This window comes from Pseudochaenichthys georgianus, chromosome 3 (assembly GCF_902827115.2).
Source record: "Pseudochaenichthys georgianus chromosome 3, fPseGeo1.2, whole genome shotgun sequence".
NCBI classification, from domain to species: Eukaryota; Metazoa; Chordata; class Actinopteri; order Perciformes; family Channichthyidae; genus Pseudochaenichthys; species Pseudochaenichthys georgianus.
The window spans coordinates 32785560-32809731 of record NC_047505.1 but is presented as its reverse complement, the minus strand read 5'-3'; the positions used below and the strand labels follow the sequence as shown (position 1 = coordinate 32809731).

General features: G+C 41.6%; 1 protein-coding gene across 1 annotated transcript in view; it reads right to left on the bottom strand.

Moving 5' to 3' along the window:
- ankrd11 (ankyrin repeat domain 11) overlaps positions 1 to 22891 on the bottom strand; it is a 129095-nt gene extending 106204 nt beyond the window's left edge. The window contains exon 1 of the mRNA XM_071206743.1: positions 22463 to 22891. The gene's annotated coding sequence lies outside the window, so the exon portion shown is untranslated. The remainder of the gene's footprint in view (positions 1 to 22462) is intronic.
- Positions 22892 to 24172: the final 1281 nt, after the last annotated feature.

The window sequence follows — 24172 nt, the reverse complement described above, 5'->3', positions numbered from 1 at the left end:
GATCCTAAATATTAAACAGGATCTTTTATTTTACAGGCACGATGAAACTCCGTAACTAAGAAACCAACCACTGGGTAGAGGATATGCTTCCTGTTTACACCGGCACGGCATGTGAATGCTAATGTGATATGTGTTTTCATGCTTTTTAAAATAAAAGATCATCATTTCTGAAATGACCAGTTTGTACAGAAATAGTTTCTTTTAAAGAGCTATTCCAAAACAAAAACATTGCCGTGTGGATGTAGCCAAAAACTAATCGGGCCTTGAGCTTACACTGCTAACACTTCTGGACACAATGTGTATGATGCAACCAGGTGGACCGCAGTGCCTTGGGATACAAGGCATACACACAGTCTTCCGACGTTAAAGATTCAAGTTAGTCATCTAGTGACATTGAGTGCCATCCACAAAACATTTTTCTATGTCAAGAGATATAGGTAACACATATGTCACAAGTTTATTAACCAGTAGGAATTTATTCTCACAAGCTCCGTATAATCAATGTGTTAAAGACACTTTAGAATGTATTGCTACAACATTTTTATGTAAAGCAATTTCAAGATTAAAAAACCTACATTTAAAGCTAGGAACTGAATATTTCTGTTTATATGAAAGGACTAGCGGTAACAACAGGTTTACATAACGTGATGCACTAAAACATGCATAAACATCGCTATGATCTTTGAAGGGCTAAACTTTTTCTAAGAAAACAGTCAATTCAAACAGGATATGCAGTGATTGTGGGAGAGAACTGGCTTTGCATAAGTAATGAGGAGGAATAAAACCCTGTCCTACATCCACACCAGAGATTACACTGCTGGCTGCTGTTTCTATAAAAAGAATCACTGCAGGGAGTATGAGTGACACAGGCACACACACACACACACATAAAAAAACAGATGGGCACAAAAACAAGTCGATGCATTTTAGGGATGTAACGGTTCACAAACATTCGGTACGTACCTCGGTCTTTAGGTCACGGTTCGGTACGTTTTCGGTACAGCAGAACAAATTATCACAAAACATAACATATTTTTTAGGTTTTTTTTATTATTATTAAACTGTGAATAATGTATTCACTCAAATAAATACAAAATATAATAAAATAAGCATTAAGGTGCAGCATTTCGATGAACTGAAATAATCTGTATTTGAACTGTACTGTACTAGTACCTAAGCAGCCAGTTTGACATCAGGACTTGCTTGTCATTGTATTTTCATGTTTTAAAAAAAATAAATAACTTGTCCACATTGCTTGCCGAAAGGGCAGATCTGCTGGCACTAACAATGTCGCCTGCTTTGGAGAACACCCTCTCGCTAGGGACAGAGGTAGCAGATACAGCCAGGTAGCGCTTTGCTAACATGGCAACATAAGGATATTTGGCGTTTGTAATAGCTTTGGCTCGGTCTGAAGTTTTTGCGAGTGGTGGAGGCTTAAATGCTAGCGGGAGTTGGGTTTGCACTTCAGTCTTTTTTCTTTTGGTACCGGTGATATTCACGTTCGGGTGATGCCTTTTCAAACGAGGGTGCAAGTTTGATGTATTGCCAGCCGTGTAACCAATTTTAGTTGAACAATGCCGACAAACAGCTTTGGTTCGGTCCACCTGTCTTTGTCCGTCATCCTTGTACGTAACTGCGAAACCAAAATGTTCCCAAACCGGAGACTTCAATGATGCTGGAAGATTTTCGAGCTCAACTTTATCTGTGTTCGTGTTCAGAGCCTGGTTAACTCTAGTCGACCAGTCAAAGATCTGTGACTATTCCTGACCTTGGCAGACAAACACAGTGAAATGCTGGAAAGATTATTGGTAGCTCTAGGCCAGCCTAAAATGTCTTCTATATATTTCCTGTTCTCCTATTTTCTACTTCTCTTTTAGACTGCTTCCTTTCTGGGCAAAACAAATAACTAGGTGAAGTGGTTTCACAGTGTGCAACACAGACATACAATGTGGATTAGGGCTGCACGATATTGGAAAAAACTGACATTGCGATTTCCCCCCAACCCCTGCGATATATATTGCGATATGGAAACATACAGGAATTGAAGAAAAGACTGTTATTTTCCCCGCAAACCATCCTTTCTTGAACATTAATGCTATACAATTGTTATTTTTGTAACTATATTTAACCGGATGAAGGATTTTAGTCACGGACGTCTGGATCTTAAGTTATTAGAGCAACAAGCTGAGCTAGCTCGGTTAGCAGCGCCGAACTGCCCTGGAGAAACACATGAAACTACTTTATTCAGTGTTTTTACCATTAATCACCAGGTCCGTTTGCTTTGGAGATTTGATTGTGATTGGTGGTTTGCTGTGCTTGCAGAGCCTGCATGTCACTCACTCAAGTACCCCTGACATGAGAGCCACCAAGTGAATTAATACTTAATATCTCAAGTCCTAACAAAAAAAAAGATTACATTTTTTTTTTTTAAACCGCACGTCCACGCGATGTGAATATCGCGCATGCGCATATCGCGGTTATCGTCACGACACGATATATCGTGCAGCCCTAATGTGGATCTACCAGCTTTAACACAAAGGCCAAACACATAGCGGCCTGTAGCTTTAAGAAGTGCCACATATTCAGGAGGGAAAGTCCCTGAGCAGGCTGACTGAGGATGATGTGATTTTCCACTCCCTGCTGACTGCTCTGGTTAAACACAGCTACTTCCTACCCTGCACAGAGAAAAGACAAGACATTTTATTTTCATCTTATCTGACTTGACAACATTGTTTTGAATATAATTTAGGACTGCAACTTATGATTCGTTTAACTTTGGTATCCTGTTGACAATTTTTTACAAGACACAGCAATGTAGAAAGTAAGTGTGTGAGCTAAAATTGGAAACACCACATGTGTTGTCATTTCGCTTCTTGTATCAAAGAGAAAGTAAAGTGATGATCACACTTTCAAAATTATATGTTTGGTCTGTCAGTGTTTTTGTTTTTGTTGGTGAATATATGTTAACAACTCCTAAAAGCCCAAGCAAGGTTCATATTTCCTTTTAGCAACAGACGGATCAAAGTAAAGGGGGTGAGCCCAAAGCCAGCAACAACAACAACAACAACAACAACAACAACTTACAGTCACTTAAGGTGGGCTGACCTTTAAGGTAGACCAGCTATTCTCACTGTAGCACACTGCTCCTCACCACCGGAGATCCAGAGCTTTCCTTGTAAGAACTCTGCACGATGACGTTTGCCAACATAAAAACAAAGATACTGGCACTGAAATACAAAATAAGCAATATAATGGATCCAAAGGTGAGTCGTCGTTTCCTAACACCGCAATGAAAAAAGTAGGAAAAAATGTAATCATTATTCTATTGTTTTGGTTTTTCAAATCTGGAAATACTAAAAGGAAAACTTTCTAAAGGCACAGACCTTCCTTGCGATACCTTTTTTACCATCCCATAAGTGCGTTCAGAATCCATGAGGTGGAGAAATAATTGCAGACACTCAAAGTTACGTTACTGTTAAAGGGGCAGCATAACCTTTATTTTTCTCCCATCCTCTTATGTGCTGTTTACACGAGAGCGCAAACGGTTGTATCCGCTACTTTTCTCTTTCGTATAGGCCGTTCGTTCACACGAGGCCGTAACGCAAACACGGAAACGGACACCGCAAACGATAACGGGTTCCAAGGTGGATAGATCTGCAAACGGAACGCTCTGGGGGGCCAAACGGCTCAGTGTGTACGCCCTATACGATCATTTCCTGATAACTATTAAGCCATAGCCCCACCTCTGCTGCTCACTACTGTAGCATGGTCAGTAGCTACTGGCTACTGCTACTGACCATGCTACATATGTTAATCTACAGCTCCTCTACCACAACCATCAGCAACAAGTGGACATGGAGAATTACATGAACAGTTGAACTACCAACTCATAAAGCTGGCAATGTCCTTGATCTCATATTCTCAAGGAACTGCACTACTTCTAACCTCTCTGTAAACCCGCTCCACACCTCCGATCACTTCTTCATTTCATTCTCTCTACCCCTTTCCAAACATAACGAACTAATCTCTTCTCATCCTGCACCTGTCTGCTGTAACCTTCGTTCCCTCTCCCCCTCTACCTTTGCCTCATCGGTGCTCTCAGCCCTCCCTTCCTCTGACTCGTTCCAACTCCTACCTCCAAACTCTGCTGCAGAAACTCTCCTCTCTACTCTCTCATCCTCTCTGGACTCTCTCTGTCCTCTCACATCTCGGCAGGCTCGTCAGTCCCCTCCTGCTCCCTGGCTAAATGACGCACTGCGTGCTAATATAACTGTCCTTCGGGCAGCAGAGCGGAAACGGTGGAAATCCAAACACCATGAGGACCTCCTAACCAGGCTCTCCTCTCCTCTTTCTCTGCTTCGATCTCTCAGGCAAAAAGCACTTTCTTTTAAGATAAGATCCAATCTTCCTATTCCAATCCTAAAAAACTATTTTTCATCTTCTCCACCCTCTTGGACCCGCCCCAAAGCCCCTACCCCCTCCTCCCTTCTGTCAAGCGACTTTGTTAACCACTTTGAAAAAAAGGTTGATGATATTCACTCTTCTTTTTCTGACTCACCTTTACTCACCGCTGGGTCACCAGACCCTCCTTTCACCCACACACTGACCTCCTTTTCCCCTCTCTCTCCAAGTGAGGTTCTTACCCTCATTACCTCTGCCCGCCCTACCACCTGTCCTCTGGACCCTATCCCTTCAAACCTCCTTCAGACTATCGCTCCTGATATTCTACCGTTTCTCACCCATTTCATCAACACTTCTCTAACTTCTGGTCACTTTCCAAACAGTCTCAAGGAAGAGTAAACCCTCTGCTAAAGAAACCCACTCTCAACCCATCTGATGTTATAAACTACAGGCCTGTCTCTCTCCTCCCGTTCCTGTCTAAAACACTTGAACGCGCTGTCTGTAAACAACTCTCCTGTTATCTCCATCAGAACAACCTTCTTGATCCGCACCAGTCTGGTTTCAAGGCAGGTCACTCCACAGAAACTGCCCTCCTTGCTGTCACTGAGGAACTGCACACGGCTAAAGCAGCCTCCCTCTCCTCTGTCATCATCCTGTTGGACCTGTCTGCTGCATTCGACACGGTGAACCATCAGATCCTCCTTCACAGTCTTCAAGAACTTGGAGTTTCAGGCACTGCACTTTCCCTCCTCACCTCATACCTCAAACACCGCACCTACAGGGTTACTTGGAGAGGGTCGGAGTCCAACCCTTGTCAATTAACTACAGGGGTCCCTCAGGGCTCTGTTTTTGGTCCCCTCCTCTTCTCCTTGCACACAAACTCGCTCGGATCTGTCATTAGCCCGCATGGTTTTTCATACCACTGCTACGCTGACGACACACCATTAATTCTGTCCTTTCCCTGCTCAGAGACCCAGGTCGTCGCACGCATCTCTGCTTGTCTAGCTGACATCTCTCAGTGGATGTCTGCTCATCACCTCAAGCTCAACCTTGACAAGACTGAACTGCTTTTCCTTCTGGGAAAAGATTGTCCCACTCTTGACCTAACAATCAACATCGGCACCTCTGTTGTTTCCCCGACTCAGACTGCAAGGAATCTGGGCGTGATCCTAGATAACAACCTGTCCTTCACTGCAAACATCGCTGCTACAACCCGCTGCTGCAGATACATGCTTTACAACATCAGGAGGATACGTCCCCAGCTGACCCATAAAGCGACGCAGGTTCTGGTCCAGGCTCTCGTCATCTCACGCCTAGACTACTGCAACTCCCTCCTGGCTGGTCTACCTGCATGTGCCATCCGACCTCTGCAGCTCATCCAGAATGCAGCAGCTCGTCTGGTCTTCAACCTTCCTAAATTCTAAAATAAAAAGTGCAATTTGTTGTGCAATTTGTTTTACAAGTGGGGGGTGGACCAAACATCCTTTAGGGGAGTTGTCGCCTCCTCTAGGGGGGTCCGGGAAGAATTTTTTTTAAATATTGAAGTTAAAAGCATCAATCTGGTGCACTTTGAGAGCAACATTAACCCTACCTTAATAATACCTTAAAGGGGACATATCATGCTATATTTGAACAATATATTGTAGGGCCATACCTATATGAAGTATATAAATAGTTTTTCTTTCAAAATACCTAACAGATCCTGCATTTTAGCCATGCCTCATTTCGCTCCATTTTCTCTTTCCAGCGCTGTTTTTGCAGGGGGCTGATTCTGTGAGCTGCCGCGTGCTCTGAGATCAGCTGCTGGGCTGCAGCGGGGAGAAGAGGGGGAGAAAAAGAGATCTCCGTCCTCCGTGTTTTATTCTTATATTATTATATAGAGTTGTGATTCATTTGTTTTAAAGCTCAATAAATAACAAAGAAGACCTTTGACCGGCACTTTTATAATTTTGTCCGGAAGATTTAAACTTTAACGGACATGTTGACCGGCGAAATAAAAATCTAACTGAAACTCTGCCGCACGGTCCCCTCGTTCCTTGGAAGAGCCGGAGAGGAGGGTGTTTGTCATCTGCTGGTGGACTACCGGAGAGAATTACAGCGAGCGAGGGATTGCATTGAATTACAGCAGCGGGAGCAAACGCTTGCCTCGGGGAGGGAGAAAAAGAGCCAGAGCAGAGTATAAACAGAAGGGCAACCATGCACGGGAAGTCTTCTTCGCTGCTTTTGTGGCAGACTACAGCGCCACTTACAGGCCTGGCATATGTACTACAGCGTCTCCAACGCAATGGCCGGCCGTGGCCCAACCCCACATTCCCCTTATAGGTGGAGAATTGAGCAATAAGCGGAGCACCACTTCTGTGACGTAGAAAATAATTCAAGATCAGTCTGTATCAGATCCGTTGCAGCCCCGTTTTTAGAGATTTTGGTATGGAGGAAAAGAGAGAGGGTTGTGTTTTCTGACACTTTGTGAGTTCCCTGGAACACCGGGGACTAGGGGTGTAACGGTTCACAGAAGTCACGGTTCGGTTCGTACCTCGGTTTGGGGGTCACGGTTCGGTACGGTTCGGTACAACAAGAAAAAGCAAAAAAAAGTCCCAAATGCATAATTCCAGGTTTGTTGTTATTTACTTTTGAACAGTAGTGCAAGTTTCAGTTTAAAAATAAGGAACTCTGACATTTTGAATAATTAACTGTATTAAACAGTTAAAAACAAACCACAAACAGTACCACACACACTCAGATGGCCATAGTATCTATAATGGCTGATGTCAAACAAAAAGGTTTCATCAAGCTGTAAAACTAAAAAGAATGTCTTGAAAATATTACATCATAAATAATAAGAAAGTGTTTCAAGAGCGCAAAGTCGTTGAAAAAATATGCCAAAAGCTTCCGTTATTTATTTTGGTCTCTCGGCTTTCATGTCTATTGGCTTCTTAAAAACAGCGGGGATCAGCTGTTGAACTGCTGTTGTCTTTTGCCGGGCTCCGGTGATTGGCAAATCTGGGTGATGCCTTCTGATGTGATTTAGCATGTTTGGCGTGTGTTCCCATTAGCATACCGCACCGCTATCGAACAACGCCGACACACCGTCCTCTTCCGATCCACTGCGCATTGCTTATCGTTTTATAGATCTATTCTCATCCACCATCTTTGTTTGTGACGTAAAGAGTGTAAGAGTCACGTTTCTGAATCGGGCACTCTGAGTGGATGCAGTCACAGCCAATCGGATTCAGAGTGTTGCCTGTCAGTTCCGTTGCCTGTAAGTTCCGTTGCTATGGTTCCGTTGTTATGTGTACTGAAACGAGAGCCGGTATAATTCCACGCGCGAAAACAAAATAAAAATTGGAATACGTTATTTTAGTGTCTTAAAAGTAGACTGAGGTATGAAGGGTTAACGTTACATCTTAGGATAATTTGTATTCATGTTCTGTATACATACTAACATATAAGGGTAATGACTTAGTGTGGTTTATCTTTTTGTCGCTGCTTTTAATTTAAACTGAGCGGTTGTGTTCATCAGTAAAGTGGAACTTCTGTGTGAACTATTCATATCTTAAACTGCACTGTAACTTTTTATTCATGTATTTTTTCTTTTAATGTTTCTTTTATTATCTTTTACTGTTTTTAAATGCCTTTGTCTGAATGTCTTTCATTTTTGTAAAGCACCTTGAATTGCCTTGTGTTGAAAGGTGCTATATAAATAAACTTGCCTTGCCTTGGTTACTCCATGTTTACTAGCTATAAGATTAACGTTACAGTACATCACTCTTTTTCACTTCTTACTCAGTCAGCCAGAGTGCAGATATCACCATTAGATTCACAAACCTGAAACATCATCCATTTATTCACTGCTGGTGATGACATTGTTGTCAGCTGCTGATACGGATACTGATACTACTGCTGCTGCTGCTGCTGCTTGTGGCGCCTGCTTCGATGAAAAATAACTTTCTAATATCCATAACTTTATAGGCTATTAGCTAGGGTTGCCAGAAACTGACCATGATCAAAATCGATTATTCGGCAGCCCTGGCGAATAATAATCGATTATTCGACCCCCCCCCCCACGGGAGAAAAAAAAAAAGGACGAAAAAAAAAAAAAATCAGACAAAAGGAATTCCATGGTTGTCTTTACTGTAACATGTTTAACAGCACAAACAACAAACAAGCATGTCATCACAACGACGTGGCCTTGAAGTGAAGTTGGTAATGGCCAGCTGTGCTGCGTCTTTCTCTGTAACCTCTTTGGCGTGCTTCGCACTCAAATGCGAACGCATTGTTGAGGTTGAGCTGTGATGGACCAACGTCTTTTCGCAGAGCTTGCATTTAACTTCCTTTGGACTTTAAGTTCGAAGTAGTTCCACAAGGAGGAACTCTTTTTACCTGCCGCTTTGTTCATCTTTAGTCGCACGTGTGAGGGAGAGGGGGGGCGGGGTCGGTGTGTAGCTGCTGCAGCAGCAGTCTGCTCTGCATGCAGGCTTCCTCCAAGTTTACAGTAAAACAAACTGGTGGTGTGACCAATGGCCATTTACAATTATTAATACTATTACTATTATTAGCATATATATATTTATATATATATTTTGGTTGAAACTAAGCCAGAAAAAAAAAAAAAAACATAAATAATAATAAAAAGAATTTAAATAATAAAAAAAAAATATATAAATAAAATCGATTTTTAAAAATAATATTCGATTATGGAGACTGTAACGAATATTCGAATAATCGAATAATCGCTGGCATCCCTACTATTAACTTAAAACTCGTCAGGCACTAGGAAGGATCACTTCTTCTTCAGGGCAGGGAAGGCTACGTAGTACGCAGGCTAATGTCCCGCAATGGCTGCCTCTCTGGTGGACTCTGGTACTGCACAGTACTCCCGAGACATTTTTTAAGTGAAACATCCGGGGATTTTCAGAAAACATCCGGGGCTTGAGCCCAAGTAGCCACCCCCTAGCGCCGCCTCTGGAAGAGGACCCAAGTTCCCATCAGCAAAAACACGTGGGTTTGCTATCCTGGCTCCAAAATGGTGGAATGAGCTCCCCATTGACATCAGGACAGCAGATGGCTTACACACCTTCCGGCGCAGACTGAAAACTCATCTCTTTCGACTCCACTTCGAGCGATAGAACTATTAACAAAGCACTTGTATACTAATAAAGGACTGGCTTACCTAAAGCCAGTTGAGTAGCACTTGAAATGTTTTTGCTCTATGAAACCTGATGTACTTATATGATTCTGTTTTCTTCAAGTTTGTATTTTGTTGGTCGAACGCACTTATTGTAAGTCGCTTTGGATAAAAGCGTCAGCTAAATGCAATGTAATGTAATGTAACTACATGTTGCTAAATCCACCGCGGGACATAAACAGAAGGGCAACCATGGCAACCATGCTCGGGAGTCTTCTTCGCTGCTTTTGGTGTATTTTGTGGCGAAAGTACAGTGCCACGTACAGGCCCGGCATATGTACTACAGCGTCTCCAGCGCTCCCGAGCGGTGTCGTGTGAACGGAATACTTTTTTGATATCGTATTCGGTTCGTTTGCGTTTCGTATGCATGTACATTGTAAATGGAGTCTTAACTCCTCTGGGTCGTCTCTTTTGTTATCTAATGTTCGGGATTTTAACTTGCAGTCCTGTAGTTCGAGTACTTAAAGTGTCACTAGGAGCTACATCAAAACAGCAGTCAGATAATAACGATATGTCCTCCGATGTAACAACCTCTAGTTGGTAACTTGCCTGACATTGTATTGGTGCTTAGGTCAGCAGGCAAAATGCAAGATGATTATTTGGTGTGGGCATTTTGGGCCTGGTACGAGTGAAAAGATAAAAAATGACCCAGTAATGGAGCAAATAGTAAAAAAATGTATCAAAAGCCAAAATATCGAATAGCTGTATTTAATACTATGACACAGTATTTTATCATTATGGCATGTTCTCATGGAAACATTCTTTTGTCCTTTATCTCAATGATCAAAAATAAAACAGTAAAGTCATGCTATTCATTTCACAGTTTTAAGCGTTGTACTTGAATGTAGCCTGAACATTTTTAAACAGCAAATTATTTTGTAAGATGATTTTGTGTTGCAGTAGAAACGAGCCAGATTCTGGATTTCTGTCCAGAATCTAAATAAATAAGCCATGATAAAAAACAATCACAAAAGTATTTAAACTGTCTGGAAGCTATTAACCATAAAATATGACGAATATAAAGTACAAAAAGGCGCATCAGAAATAGGTGTAACAGTAAAGCGCAGTTAAAACAGACAGTGGGATGAATCACAGCCTCTTTATAGCCACCGGCTGTAAAGAAAGAAAAGAGCTGAGTGGGGAAAATGCCTGCACTGGTCAGAAAGGGTGCTTAGATCCTTTGTGTCAAGTTAACTGCCCCACAGTATGCGGGGGGGCGGGCAAAGTATGGCTGCGTGTATTGGTGAGCAGAGGCATGGGCCCTGACTGACGGACCTCATCTCTTTGGTATTTAGATACGCCTTTGTTTTTCATTCACATCCCACCCGCACAGGCGCAGAGGCCCATCTCCCCACAGTCCTCCCCTCCCCCTTCCTGTTGTTGCATTTCAATGTAAATGGCTGGATGAATGGCTGCAGCTGGCCCATCAAAAGGCCGGCCCTGCTGAAGGACCTTGGGGATTGAGATTCAGCCTGGCCACACCACCTCTAACCTCCCCCACCCAACACTTCGTCCTAACACCCAACCCCCTATCTCATCCTAAAGCTTATACCCAACATGAAAGAAAGATAAAAGATAAAAGTTGTTTGCCTCTTGGAACAACACTTAGCAATTATTGTTAAGGCAATAAATCCTAGACAATTTTTTATCTCAGGGTGACAAAGGTTGGTTTGACTGGACAACATCCTGCTCCATCTCAGTGAAACAAAAAGCATAAAAATGCTTTCACTTTTATGAGGAAAAGACGCAAAGCCAAGTGTCTCCGGGCAGGTAAGGCTGTCTCGTCTTTTCCCCTGTGTGTCAGCAAAAGTCTGAACAGACCAGAACAGCGGAGCCCAGAGGTACACATCACACAGACGGTCTCTGCCACCCGCTCCAAGACCTGGCCGACTAACCTCAGAACATTACCCGTATGGATAATACATCATCGCATGCAGCCTTCTGCTCGGCAGAAAATCCAATCAAAACAAAAACGTTTGTGTAAAGAGTTGCAGAACCCTTAATTCATGCCTGCCTAGACTGAGGCCCACAGCCATTTGTCTAATAGCTTACCTACTCAGGTAAGTCTAGTGTGACCTACATGCACAAAGGGAAAGGTTATTATTATATCCAAGATGTTGTTCTATATCACTGTTTTCTAAGATAAACCATTGAGCAACTAATCTGATATTGCAGTTGCAAGTCTATGAAAAGTAAGTTGATCACCGTATACAACTACTGGAATGATGTGAATAAGGGAACAAATTATATCAGCCATTAGTAAATTAACAGGGAGACAACCTTGCACCGCTAACAGCTAAACTTCTTTAGGATGTTTCCGAATAAAACTAAGGCAACAACCACACTATTACATATTTGTTTTAAAACGTTTGCTATGTTTATGTCTAGCCTCCAAACACATCCAGCGTTTTCCAACACCTATAAAGAGATGATTGAAAATGCAGCTGACCCTCCTTTAGTTAAAAGATTCTGTTGTAGTCTTGACTGCCGTAGACATCTGAAAAACTATGTTACCCTATTCCCTTCCTTATTGGGTCTTACAAGTCATCATATGTTGTTCCCTGACTTGTCACAGCCCTATTACGTGATACGTTTCCCGAAGAAGCAATAGACATCAGCCTTGACTAGCAGTGGTTAAAGTAACAAAACCGGTTGCAGGCCTTGCTGACTTTGTTGTTTAAGATGGCAACAGTTACACAGTTAAATTTAGCATTTTATAATGCTCATACTGCCTACATCCACAAACAAGATATTTTTGAGCGATAGCAACAATTTGTGTGTCAGCCCTACATTAAGTGGCATGCAGCATAAGCATGCCCACTGTACGTAATTGGACATACAAACAAGCTTTTACATAAATGTATATAACAATTACATTTATTAGTGGTTCTTAACATCATCTTATCATGTGGTTTTGAATACTTATATCAATATGGCAACCAAGCTAAGTTGTTGGTCAGCCGATGTTATAATGTATGTTTGCTAGAAATGCCAAAATATCATTCTACGGGAGTTTACTTCTGTGTGACGTTTTTTAAATGTCAGTGTGCGAAAAAGTACACGTCCCACCGTCCGGGACGTGTTATTTACAATATCGGACAAGTAGATCTTTCAATTGACTTGTCCGGCGGACAAGTGACGTTTTTCGGCCTGATTTATTGACAAATTATTGATACATTCAGTTTACAAAAGGCAGAACTCATTCGCAAATTGTCCGTGTCCGCCATTGTTCGTTTAGAAATGTTAGTTTCGGTTCTGCTTGTCGATTCCTAAGGAAATGCATCTCGCCGCTTTCTGTACAGTTAGACGGGGGAGGGGCGGAGCTCGGCGGGAAGTGTAGCACAGTGGCCGGGTTGGGAAGCAAAACTCTGTTCCGAGTAGGATCAAATAACAATTGTCCGGTAGCGGGATTAATAAGAGTTGTGAGGACAGGAGGCGAGGCCGAGCCCCGCGGACTGCAGCTCTCTCTATGCTCCGTATCAGCTGATCGCTGCACGGTGCCGCTCAGCGTCTCTCTCTCTCTCTCTCTCTCTCTCTCTCTCTCTCTCTCTCTCTTTCTACACACAGCAGATCCGCTGCCCATTTAACAGCCTCATCTTTGTCAAACTTTCTTATGTTCTTTCTCTAACACATAATGAAGGTTATTAAGCGTTAATGTTGTTAATATTGTCCGCCATTTCTATTATGAAGTGAAGCAGCCTCCCTGTCTGTGTCCTCGCGCTGTCCTCACATCCCCGGACCCCCAGACTCGGAGGAGCACAGGGATGTCAGTATTGTTTATGAAGCAGGGTATAGAAAGTACATTATTGAAATGAAAATACTATTTATTTACTTTTACAAACAGTGAGCAGCTGGGCAACTGCTGCATGTGTATTGCAGGACATGTGTAAGCGTGCAAGTGTCTTTGAGTTGTAGAAAAGCGCTAGGCCTATAGGCTATACATAGAATGTATTATTATTAGGTTTTGTCCTATGTGTTGGACATGTGTGGTTGGACTCTGTCTCACAAGCAGGTTGCAGTGTAACATCAGAGGAGACTGGGCCAATTGTACATTCTCAAACTGCACCACTTAGAACTAACTAAACAATGCAGAGAGTATTTTTATATAATTGTATTCAATAACCGTAAGAAATTCAACAGTATGAAGTGATTTGTAAATAGGAATACAGATTTGACTTAATGTTTTCATAAATATATTTTTCTCCCAGTTTGTCATGGGACTTATTTTTTCCCTCTCAAAGAACCGGAATCGAGAACCAAAAATAACCGGAATCGAAAAGCAGAACCGGAATCATTAAAATCAAAACGATACCCAACCCTATGTGTGATGCATTAAAAGCTTACCGCTCACTTACGTTAGCGGTGTCGTAAAAACCGTGGGAAAATGTAAAATACGATGACGAAGAAGAAGATTCCAGTGACCCCAATTTTTGTCCATTCTGGACAAGTGAAAAATGTATTCGGACAAGTACATTGCCAAACTCACTTGTCCATGGACAAGTACTCTCTAAAAACTTTTTCTCACACTGATAATGTGTTGTATACTTCAAATGTGTATCAAGCATATCACTATGTTGCAAATGTATTATCTTTTCAATTTACACACGGCATCTATTGCACGTCTGTCCGTCCTGGGAGAGGGATCCCTCCTCTGTTGCTCTCCCTGAGGTTTCTCCCATTTTTCCCTTTAAACTGGGTTTTCTTTGGAAGTTTTTCCTTGTACGATGTGAGGGTCTAAGGACAGAGGGTGTCGTATTGTCATACTGATATTCTGTACACACTGTGAAGACCACTGAGACAAATGTAACATTTGTGATATTGGGCTATATAAATAAACATTGATTGATTGATTGATTGAAGTCCGTTAAAACCACTTCTCTGGAGGAACAGCAGCATGCCAGAATAGAGATCGTGTCCCTTTGATGTGCAAGAGACTCAGGGAAGAGAACATATTATCAAGAGCAGAGCAGTGGAAGGTTAGGAAGTAAGAACAACCTATCACGAGTTAAAGATGCTATCAACCACCAGGACCTCCTAAACCCCCAAATGAGGCTCCACAGTCCCTGAGGGAAACCGCAGGATTGGGCCCCGCCATTTTGTTCCATTTTACGTGGAGGGTAGAGGAGGGGGCAAAGGCTGAATTTCAAAGGGCTTCAGATGCCATTCGAGTCTCTGCAGAGATTGTGCTGGTAGAATAGCAGCTATAAAAGATGTACACAACTCAAACAGGGAGGATGAGAAGGGAATGAGGGAGAAACAGAGACAGAGAGAGAAAAAGAAAGGCAGAGACAGACAAAGAGAGGCAAGAAACAGGAGCAGCCATGCTTGTTTACCTAAAAGGACCACTCTCTCAGCACAAGAGGGGGGAAGGGAGAGCCTGCCCGGACAGAGGGCAGGCAGAGTGGGTGCTGGAATTGCAGCAATAGCCTTTATTCCCCCTCTTACAACAAGCTGTATAATTCTTCAAAATGAATCTCAAGAAGATGGTTTCTCAGCCCATCAAGGGAGATATTGCTAAATGTACTGCACACTGTCAGCATCTTATCATTATTATCACATGTTTTAAGTGGGCAGAAAATAACCACCATTTGCACCCTTAACAATCACTAATTTATATTGAAACGTTTTTGTGGAACTGAATGCCTACTACTTTCTGATCAGATGCCGTTTCCACAACATTGTATGGCACAGCTATCTCTACTCAACTTGGTCCTTTTTGTTTCCAATTGAAGAAGGTGGAGAATAGTAAATGTAACTTTTATTTGTACAACCTTAAATCAAGCAAATGGAAGATGCAGACCAATGGTGGTCAGAGAAAAGCAATCCAAAGTGGTCATGTACATCCAAACAATCCAACCAAAAACCATAAAGATCTGCACTATGTAGTTACCGTAAGTGCATTTTAGCGGCCCATCCACAAATTACTTTTTGACCAGCCATGACCTTTCTTCAGTCCGACCCACAACACAAATCTGTTGTAGTCAGAGAAGAAAGGTGTAAGCAAACGTTATGTTGAAGATGTTCAGCTGAGAATCCTGCAGTGACAACATATAGAGAAAACATTTTCTCAATGGATGGTCCATAAAATGCCAGAAAATGTTGACAAATGCCCATCGTAGTTACTAAAACCCCATGGTTCTTTAAATGTTTGGATTTCGAGGACTGTCCCCAGTTAGTCATGGCAGTTAAACTGGAAAGCCCCTCAGACTTCATTCAGAGCTGTATATAATAATAATAATAATAATAATAATAATAAATGGGACTTTTATAGCGCTTTTCATGAAACTCAAAGACGCTTTGACAGAGAATTAAGAAGAGAAAAAAATAATAATAGATGATTTATGATTATTATTATTATTATGATTTATGGCGCGTTTCCACTGCAGAAGGTAGCTCGCTTTAAGCGTGCCAAGCAGGGCTTGAGCTTAAGGACGTCCCGTCGGGGAGGATACAAAATAATTTTGGGACGAGAGTTAAAATAAAAATACCCTGCCAGTGCTAACTCTACTACAAACGGCGATGAAAATAAAACCGACTGCTTGTTTTCTCCTCCTCCTTGTCAACATAAACACCATGATAAACACACACGCACAAAACATTTAGAAACCCGTGAAATACACACACATGTAGCTACAGCTGTGCTGCTGGCTGTCAGCCAGCCGCCCAGCTGGCTGTGCCTGCGAATTCCTGGCCCGCAAATTTGCGGGTCTAGCTATGTACAGAGTGTGTGTATTTCGCGGGTTGAGTGATGTACAATGGCATCCTGTGGAGGAATTCTGAAATGTTTTACCATTACATCACAAAAACACACAGCAGAACCAGACCCTGGAGCGCCGGCCTCTTTATTTACTTACTCCTCTTCATCCCCTATGGGTAATAAGGCTGAGATGAGAACTCTCCATCGTATTTAGTCCTTATCAATATCAATATATCTCCCCATGTAGGGATGGGTGCCGAGCCCCGGTATTAAACGGGCCCCGGGCCGGAATGATTAAAGACAGTGGTAACGTTAAGCTCCGACGTTATCAGACTTTTTATCGGTACTGGAGACATTTAAAAAATATATGTCATACGTATTATTGCTACATACACATTATATCGCAGTTTTAGTTTCACCAACTCCGTTTCTAATATGCAATAAGACTACAACATGCGTCTATGATGTATTTTCGAGCTTTCCAATCCAGACGAGATCTCTCTCTCCCGTCTGTGTGCGAGGGGGTGGGGCCGTTTGTAAAGGTCTCCTGACTGTGTTACAGACTGTCATCCTGGTTAGTGGTTACTCTGGGTTCTGTCTTCAGGACACAGTGTTGGATTTTTTTGTTTTTCATTTCATTTCAAACCTTTATTTAACCAGATTGGTCCCATTGAGATCATAGATCTCTTTTTCAAGGGAGACCTGTTAATTGGATGGGACTTGATTGGATTCAATGTTAGAGTAATTTTCTCATTTGTGTGTTTGTTTAAATATATTTGGCCTTTGTTTATGTGATTAAATGATTTACTCAAATAAAAAGGTTGATGAATTATCATCTCATGATTTGTATGATGTTTTATTTATGTTAAAGGTCACTTTGAATGATTTTAACTAATGATAATGTAGAAAAACTAAAATGTTAAATTCGGGACGGTCCACATTCATTTTGGGGCGGCTTAGATTGTATTTCGGGACGGTTCCGGGAGGATGGGGAAAAAAGTTAGTCGAGAGCCCTGGTGCCAAGCCGTGCAGGGCCCGTTTTTGGTTGCGTTTCCACTTGGCCTAGTACCGGCTAGCGGGTCCTAATTCACAGTTTTTCTGGCCCCATAAAATCGTGGTTCTAGGGCCAGGAACAACCAGGCTGAGTCGGGCTGAGTATGCTAAACTAGAGAGAGAACCGCTGGCAAGGGGGCTACAACTACAACAAGATGAACATATTTGACCATGATTTAATTGTAATACACGTTTCAAAATGATGCCGAAGTAACAACATACTGATACCGGTTAGTAAAAACCATGAATTAATGCTTTGACAAGTCTGCAGGCGAAAAACCCTTTTAAAATGGGTGTTTTCTAAATGGAGCTTGGCTAAGCTAACGATATATATGCTCCGACTGTCCACACTCACAACAACGGCCTATACAGACATAAATAAACCAGCGACTGTATTCGCCATGACACAGACAGTATGTGGTTTGTACTTGTTTAACTTTTGTCTAGTTTCTGAACAGATATGAGGAGCTGTGAGCTCTGAGTGCTAAGAGCTAACGGCTGTGTTGTTTTTCTGGGGCTCTCATTAAAGATGACGTCACGGCTCCGCCTACACTGCGTTACTATAGTAACTACCCCAGTTCCTAAACTGTAATGGAAGCGCAGCATTAAAGTGAGCCGGGCCTCAGGCCGTTGTGTCCTTGGGCAAGACACGTCACCCGGATTTTCTCCTGTGGGTATTGTCCACAGTACATGTATAATATCAATGTGTACTTGTAAAAGCGCCTCGATGACTTCGAGGCGTGAAGATGGACGGTGTGGCGCAGTGCGCTGGGCAATGATCATCAGATCAAGGGGTGAAACCCGCCGCTGCTGCGTCTGTAAAGCCGTTGTGTCCTTGGGCAAGACACTTCACCTGAACTTGCTCCTGTGGGTATTGTCCACAGTGACCATTGCATGTATGTAAAATATGTGTGTGATGTGTATTTGTAAAGCGCTTTGAGCACTGGAAAAAGCGCTATAATAAATGTAAGGAATTATTATTATTATTAACCAAACCGAGCGAGGCCTGCAGTGGAAACGCGCCATAAGTTAATCTTATCAGGCAAGTGCAGGGTCTCCCACACATAGACTTTACTTGGGCGTCCGCCAAAGTATATTTCGCATGTCCGCGAGCACGACGCTATCTGAGATCGATTAACTACCCCTCCTGTACCTGTTCGCTTTGCTATCGCGTGAAGGATCTGCTTCCCCTCCCCCCGTTCTTGGCTACCACCACAAGTAGATTTCAGATCTGAGGGAAACACTGCAAGTGTGAATCTTTCTGAGCCTGTAAACACTCACAGGGGGACATGCAAACTCTGCAGGTAAAAAGACGCCTCCATATCCACAGCCGGCCGAGTGCACATCATAACAAAACACGGAGCATAATTATCCCCTACAACGCGTGCGCCGTTCTCATAATCGGAGGAAAACAACAGCAGTGAGTCAGGCCGGAGCCTATACATATATAAACCTATAATATATCATTTCTGACCTCAGAAAACATTAAATTGATGAGGGCGTAATGCAGAGGGTTTTTTCCGCCGATTCGCATATTTTCGGTGTTTCCTTTTGCTGTGTTTTTATTGGTTTGTCATATTCAGATAAGAATGAGAGAATAAATTAACTAAATGTTCAGTGTGTGTCTTCGCTGCTTGTTCCAACACACATTAAAAATCCTTACCGGAGCTTCTGCTGTTTATTTTATATTTTGTGAAGCACAACTTACAATTCTTTTATAATAATGTTCTTTCTCAGCCCTTGAAACTGAAACCATTTTGGGATAAAAATAATAATAATAATCATAAACGTGTGGCAACTAATCGCCAGAACTGACGGCTATTGGTCGACTACTAACATCTTTAGTCGAGGGCAGCCCTATTGATTTCTCAACACAAATATGCAACATGCAGGAAACTGGTGTGCAGTTTGACTAATGTGGTATTCTTGTGGATTTAGTAAGCCTTGCTGTTAAAACAGTGTATATGCAGGAATCCTGAAGTCAAATGTAATACATTTTAAGACCCTTTCCATACATTTTAAGACCTCATCGCCACTTCAAATTCCAACCGGTTACATTGGCGACACACTTTACCTCACATTTACTATACAGTATTGATTGTAAGATAGCACAACTAAACAGCTTGTGATAACTCCTTATCATAATTCAGATAGAACAAAGCACAAGAGAATTAATTGTGTGACCAACCCAATGCAAGGTTTATTAGAAAAAGAAACCATTAGAAATTTGTTTTAGGCATTGTTCCCAAGAGATGCATACTTGCATTTCCCCATAACGATGTTGTTTAACAACCGGCGTAAACGGGCCTTCGTGCGCTATCAAGCGGCAGTCAGTCAGTGAGCGTGCGATGTCCTGTTCAGACGACGTCAATCAATCCAACGGGACGCCATAAATAAACTACACAGAATCACACTACACATCTACGCAATGATTACATTCAGGCAGACTGTAGAATACAACCTCTTTGGACAATTTATATTTAGAAAACAAGCTACAAAATGTAATACCTTGGAAAATGCGGTTTAATACTTTTTAATAGCCTTAATTTTTGCTAAATTGATTGATCAACTTTTAATACTTTTTAAGACCCCGCGGACACCATGTAAAAAGTTAATATGCAGAGTCATATTTAGAAGAATTATGTCTGCTTAGTGCTTAGCAACTACTGCAGTGGTCTCTGCACATTTTTTTTAAACTGCCTTCTCTAGCACATTATCCCTGATATGCATAACATATATTCATACTTTAATGCCATTTGTACTCAAACTCTGGTCTTTGGGTCTATGAAATGTGACTGTCAAGCCACCCAATCACCATAATCATGAGCATATTGTGCTTTAGCTTTCACTTTTGTTAAGTTGTTTTAAAGAGGCAGGGACTCAGTTGTGTTTGTCTACAAATCAACCTGTCTTTCACAAAAATATATTGTGATCTACTAAAGAATGACATGGCAAGCTAACATCTTAAGATGGAGGAAGAACATGGTAATCAGGCTTGTTTAACAACAGCACTTTGTTAGTTAATGTTCTGCATCCGGTCAAAACAACTATTAATGGAGCTTGAGACACAAGGGCAACTGTTAGGCAATGAAAGATAAGACAAATATAATTGTTGACTGTCTTTCTATGAGGCCTGCACAAAACATATAACCCCAAGCTACAATCACAGCTCATGAGCTTTCTGACCCAAGCACAACTCCATTTCCTGTTGCAAGCAGATGGCAAGGTTTAATTCTCTCTCATAGGACTTTGGAACCGGGGCAAAATCTAGCGATCACTAATGGGAACCTGATGGGACGGAAAGTTCAGGAAGGCCAAATAGCATGACACTGGTCCTTACTCATGACGAGATATATTTTGACTGAAATATCCCTGGTATGTATATATATTATAATTATGCTGCATTAACGGCAAATATCAGCATTAAATGTCATTCATTTTTGATTAAGGTGACCACACAACACTGTCCTCCATACTGTCTTGGAATGGCTACTTATGAGTAAAAAACAAATAGGTTAAAATATATGCACATACCCATTATATAAACAGAACTGTGAAAAATGTGTTTACAGCATATAGTACAAGACCATAAAAGTAATGTATTGACACACCATGTGTTAAAGACAAACTTTAGTTTAAATGGGTTATCCCACATGCACAATGTAAACACATGGGTGATATATGGTAATGTTTTACGGATCCTGTTTCTCAAAATAACTCTGCTAAATCTTGTTTGTTTTTAAATCCCACACATCCTAATCTCTTTGTATAACATAATTGGGCATGTGATACCATTCGAGGCTTTAACTATAGCACTGAGAAATAGGACCTACGCGAGCTCAAGGGAGACAGAGATGTGCATCACTGCCTCTGCAGTGTAGTCAACATGAACGCCCCAACAAGCTAAAACACTCAGTATCTTGGTGGAAACCACCACCAGCGGCACTGCAGTGTTTGCCACAGCATTGGTACTGCACCAAAGTCAAGAGCTTCTCCTCCATATTCCATTTCAGCTCAAATCCACCTCTTGTTGTGCCCCTCCTTTATATGACATTTAGCACAGAAAACACAGGCACTCCGCTGAACTAACTTGGGTAATTGTGACAGGTATCCATCCACGCAGTTCGTCTAACTATACAGGCACTTATAGATAAATACAGATAGTCTGTCTGGGAATTTCGAAGCACTGTTCTTTAAATAGTCCTACAAAGCACACACATGTTATTTGTGGGTTTAGTTATAATAACCTAACCTATGCTTAGCTTATAGACAGGCCACACATCCATTTTACTTTAGTGCTGGAACAGACCAGCAAATGGACAAGACATAGAGCTCATGAGTGGAATTTATGACGCTGGGCACACTTAACTGGAAAAGCAGGTAGGCTAGTATTGCTCGAGATCAATCGCCAAATAGCTAGTGCAACTGTGACAAGCAACAATATGTAAACATCTGGGTGGTATATCACACTCCTCTGACAATGCAATGATAATTAGTGTCAATGGTATTACACGTGTTCCAAGGGGCTAATACTGAAAGTAACCAACACATTTGAGCCAAACATTACTGTAGAACTTACTGAAGATGGACAGTGCAAGTTAATAAATGTTTGCTTCCAAGAAAAGCCTAAAAAAACACATGCTAGTCTATTAGTATCCATGTATACATATTGTATCAATGTATGCACCACTAGTTGCTTAGTCAACACATTATAATCTTGTCCTAAAATGTAAACACTTAAAAAGCCAGGCCTATCACATATGGCGACGTATTTAAAACAAGCGAGAACGTGTAGAACCAACTGAACAACTAACGTTACACCAAACTGAAAAACACACTTTTTAAACCACAATATCAACACAACACAGCTACGCATACCCATAGAAAGCCTGCATTCAAAGAGAGCAGCACACTAAAAACATATGTCTATTTTCAGTCAAAACAGAGTTATATACATATATACATAACATGTAGCACATAATACATGTTAACAGTCCTAAGTAAATTAAGAAATTGAAAGTTGACCTTTGTCGCACAAACATCAAGCAGAGTTTACCATGGGGGCAGCAAGTCAGTTTGTTGTTGTTAACGCGTGAGCTATGCAGGAACATCAAAATGAGACTTACCTCTGACTGAATTTCCACGGATTCAAATAGATATAGAATCTTAATTGTTTAGTCAACGCCGCGATGTTTTCGCCCGATGCTGGATGGTCCCATTTGTCGCCGTCGGTTTAGTAAAGACTGGCCCGGAGACATCCGCATAAACTCACCACAACCATCGCAGCTCAAACGCGGCTCACTGGAATCGAGGCTAGCGATAGCTTGTTAAAACCATGTAGACAAACAAACAGACGTCCAACGGAAGAAAAAAAACTAAAAGATCCACGAAAAGTCGTTTACAGCGTAGCTATTTCGTCGTCCCCGCATACTACGAACCGTTAACACTCCATTTGTGCTCTGGTAGTCTTGCTTGGGTGAACGTAAACCATCAAAAGATCATATTTTGTTTCGATTTAATCCTCTCAGCCAACCCATTCGAGCGGTTTTCAAGCGGCCTTTGACTTCACTGTATGAACGCTAGGGACAGAAACGCTGTGTGAATGAAACGAGTGATCTGATTGGCCACGGCGCAGTGGGCGGATCCCGTTTCCGCACTGGATGAAACTGACGCCATTTTGGTTCTATTTAGCATCCTGCTCTCCCTTCAAAACAAAACAAGCAGGGCTCCAACGTGGCTGACCGCAGTCCACAGTTTCACACGCAGGAGCACACACTCCATTATATCGTTGGAGACCATGAGAAGGAAATGGAGTACAGAGCCATTGGATGCCTCGTTTTCCACATTTCTAGGAACCTTGAACTGTGTTTTTCTCGATATGTGGTTTGTGTTGTGATTAGATTGTTTACAGGCTTTCTCATATGCAAATGTTGGTACACTTTGTAAGCATTTTGAAGCTGCAAACTAAGGCCCTCGCTCAAACAATACATTTCACAACAGTATCACAGTGATCAGTATTTATGTTCGACCTTGATTAAATGTGAAGGGCCAAGAGTGACAAGTAACTTTACTCAAGGACTTTTAAGTACAATTTTGACTTTACTTGAGTATTAATAATGGTAATAATTATATTACGTATTACATTTTTTTTTTAAGTGAAAAAGTGAGCATACCTTATACAAAATAAGTGATATGGTGTAATGCTAAACTACCCAGTTAGCAGCTAGCATTTTGTCCATAATACATTTAGATTTGAATATGCTATTTTAAGACGGTTGTATTGTTACTTTTTAGTATGTGATCTGAGTAATTATTCCATCAATGAATAAAAAAGTATGTTTTGTTTTCAATGATGTGGGTCAGACCTTTAACACGGCGTGCGGATCAGAGTGGAGAACAGATGGCAAGAAAGCGGGGCGTGCTGGTGAACAAACATGACGCACCCATGGTCGAAATGAAACGCGAGGTAATGAAACGAAGGCTCCCATTGGCTCAAGGAAAAGTTCCATATTCTTATTGGTGTATGTAATATGTCATTTAAAATGACCTGTACACGTCGCTTCTGACAACATTGCTGAGATATGAGGGGCAGCAATTTCCTTGTTTTATCACTCAAATAAAGACACCACCAGCTGATTTCACATGAGGAAATCTTTCTTAAAATCTATTTCTGAGGTGTTTTTCTTTAAAATAAAACAGCAGATAATTGACCCTACTTGGCACTTGTTCCATGATCTCAAACTATGTGACTATGGATACGTTTAATTTCACAACTGACAGCATTTAGCAATGTCTGTATTATTATTTTTGCTAAAGAATGCTGAATCCAGAATTTA